At 37.5% G+C, this 3281-nt stretch overlaps 1 non-coding gene across 1 annotated transcript; it reads right to left on the bottom strand.

Moving 5' to 3' along the window:
* Positions 1-2866: 2866 nt before the first annotated feature.
* LOC127116634 (small nucleolar RNA R71) lies at positions 2867-2973 on the bottom strand. The gene has a single exon (XR_007801444.1). It is a non-coding gene; the product is annotated as a small nucleolar RNA R71 (small nucleolar RNA).
* Positions 2974-3281: the final 308 nt, after the last annotated feature.

Genomic DNA, 3281 nt, shown 5'->3' with positions numbered 1-3281 from the left:
TTGAGGATACGTAGGCACATAGTTGTGACACTCTGTCGAGTACAATAATAAAATTTTCTTTTTTGTGTCCCTCATTGATTAAATCTTTTCTCAAGAATAACTTAATAATTTTTCTTATAACTGAAATAAAGTATTAAGCATATTAGTAGATAATTTAGGAAAACATCCCTTAGATGAATATAGTAACCCTAGAACTAGAGAAGGATCCCATTGAATACAATGGAGGTGAAGGGTGCATAACACCTTCCCCTCACTTAACCGACTCCCAAATCCTAACGTCTTATCCTTACTTCTTAGGTTTTATCATTATTTCCTTGTTCCTTAGGAATGAATAAAGGATGATCGCGACTCTACATTTTTCCAGCCACGACACTAAGTCACCAACTCAATAAGATCTGAAAACAAAGATAATATTGGAACAAGAGTTTCACTCAAACACCATTACTCTCCTCGGAACGCTTGACCTGGCACGTAGAAAAATCAGGCATTCTCAGAGCCCAAATAAGCCTTGGGATTTAAACACCACAAAGCAAAATCATCCATGATCAACTTGGATTTTATCTTTATCCAACTCCATGAGAATAATTTTTCTTCCTCTACTGATAACGCGAAAATGTATCGTATTTTTTCCTTGATTTACATTCAAAAATCGTACCGTTTTCATTTACATTTCAATTATTCTACAAGTGTTTAAGTTATTTTTGTAGGTATTTCAATTCTCATGCTTAAATGAGCAAAGTATAAAAAAGGAAGGAAAAGAAGACGAAATAGAAGAGAAACAACAGAAAAATCAAAAAATATGAACTTGGTGAACATGACGATCGTCACAAACCATCACGATCGTCACGCTACCCATAAGTGTGACGAACGCCACAATCCATCACGACCGTTACGTATGCAAAGTAAGCGTAGTGGGTTTCAAACATAAGTGGTCCACGTCGCCCTCAACTCAACCCAGTCTTCGCTCCTTAAACCACCTTCCCGTGAATCCATCACTCAACTAAGTCCTCCTTACTTCTCTCAAACACGAAGACCAAGAGGGATTATAAAAGAATGGAAGTTGGAAACTTTTGGGTCACTCTCGCTCGCTCGTCTTATCTCTCTATTTTTTTTCTTTCCGCTCCTGCAATTTTGTTTTCACGTTATTTTTCTTTAGCAAGCATTATTTTCTTTGACTGAAATCTGTTTACCTTTACGTTCAGAGCTTTGATTTTTCCCTTTTTTTTCCTTTCCGTTTTTCACTTAGCCAAAAGTAGTAGTTTCCTACATTGGGGAACTACTGCAACTTAGTTAGTTTAGTTTAAACATTTGTTTCGAAGAAGCAGAATCCTATCGACCTATGGAGGACTGCTCAAGTACTTCAAGATTCAACCTATTCAATTAATCAAAGTTCCAGGTTTTTTATTCAATTATTATTATTGCTTTATTATTAAATAATCATGTTTGCTTTATTGTTAAATTGTTTCTGTTCGTCTGTGTTTGCATTATTTAACATGTCCGGCTAAACTACCGGTATCGGTATGTAAACAATTTAATTAGATGGGATTTAATAATAATCGGTGTAAACTTCTTTTCTCAAATAATCTTTCTGGCTGTGATTTTTAATTTGAATTTAATTAACTTTGTCACGAGAGTGAGAAGCTATTTAATACGGTTTTGCCACGAGAGTGGGAAATTAACTAAGGTTAGAACCGACAATCACTAGAGCGTGAGGGTCGAACTGGATAGTAAAAACTAGGCATTGGTTTTAAAAATAGCGAGAGCACTTTAAAAGCAATTAGAACTTATTTATTTTCAAAAAAATATTTTAAACTTCAAATGGGACAGCGAAAGCGTACATTCTAACTTAAAGGTATAGTCCGAGTCAACAATCACGAGAGTGTGAGATAAAGCCTTTTAAATGAGCATTTTCTACTAAAAGGCATTTCGTAATGAAAATATACACCGGTGACTTATCGAATCCCTGACAATTAATGTGTTGCATACTGAAATCCCTTCATTAATATTTTCTGAAAAACTCAATTTTCTTTAGATTTAATTTTTGTTGAACCGAACCTCTAAAAATCATCGCCTTAGCTAAACATAGTAACATCGATTTCATTAGTTTGACCATCGGTCCTTACGGGTTCGATATCTTTTAAAACTAAACGACTAGACTGTGCACTTGCAGTCAAGTATCCGATAGACTATATTTTATATACAGTCACGACACAGGTCAAGTTTTTGGCGCCGTTGCCAGGGACTGATTTAGTCGAATAGTGCGATTCTTTCGTTACGCAGACTAAGGCAAAAACTAATTTCCTTTCCCTTATTTCTCGATTGTATGCCAAGTACTCGCTCACAAGGCGAAAACATAGTACCACCAATCGCAAAATTAGAGCGTTTCTTATATTTAAGACGCCGGATACTAGAGTACGAACGAATGTACAATATTCCCGCTATCATCATTCCTACTATTGAACCAGTTAAAGAACCAACCATGGCTGCAGTGGGACCACATAATCGTCGTCTTAAGTTCTACGTTACCCCGTCCCAACAAGAACCTCACAACAACATTGTTGCCCCTGTTATCGATCGAAACGATTTTGAGTTGAAACCCTCATTATTATCAGTTGTCCAACAATATCAATTTGCTAGAAATCCTACGGACGATCCTAATGAACATTTGACCAAGTTTGTGCAGTACGCGGACACTGTGAAGGCGAATGGTGTATCTCAAGATGCGATAAGACTACGTCTTTTTCCTTTCTCTCTAAGAGACAGAGCTTGGGCTTGGTTGCAATCCTTACCATCAAACTCAGTCACTACATGGGAAGAACTGAAGAACGTTTTCTTAGCCCGATATTTTTCGCCGAGCAAAATTGCTATGCTAAGAGCTCAAATCAACGGATTTCGATAAAAAGATGCAGACTCTCTCTACGAAGCGTGGGAGAGACACAAAGATATGATGAGTATGTGTCCACATCACGGTCTCGAAAATTGGGTGATCATTCACACATTTTACAATGGGCTTCTGTACAACACGAGATTGACAGTAGACTCTTCCGCGGGCGGTGAACTTATGGACAAGCCATACAACGAAGCCTATAAACTCATTGAAAACATGGCCCAAAACCATTGCCAATGGGGAGGTGAAACAATTCCAGTAGAAAAGTCCCAAACAAAAGGAGGAATGTATGAAATCAGTATCCTTGACCATGTCCATGCAAAGGTAGATGCCCTTGTTCAAAAGTTAGACAACTTGACCATAACACCCGCAACCACCGTGGTTGCCGTAACTC

This window comes from Lathyrus oleraceus, chromosome 1, assembly GCF_024323335.1.
Source record: "Lathyrus oleraceus cultivar Zhongwan6 chromosome 1, CAAS_Psat_ZW6_1.0, whole genome shotgun sequence".
NCBI lineage: Eukaryota > Viridiplantae > Streptophyta > Magnoliopsida > Fabales > Fabaceae > Lathyrus > Lathyrus oleraceus.
This window is presented reverse-complemented; position numbering and strand designations above follow the sequence as displayed.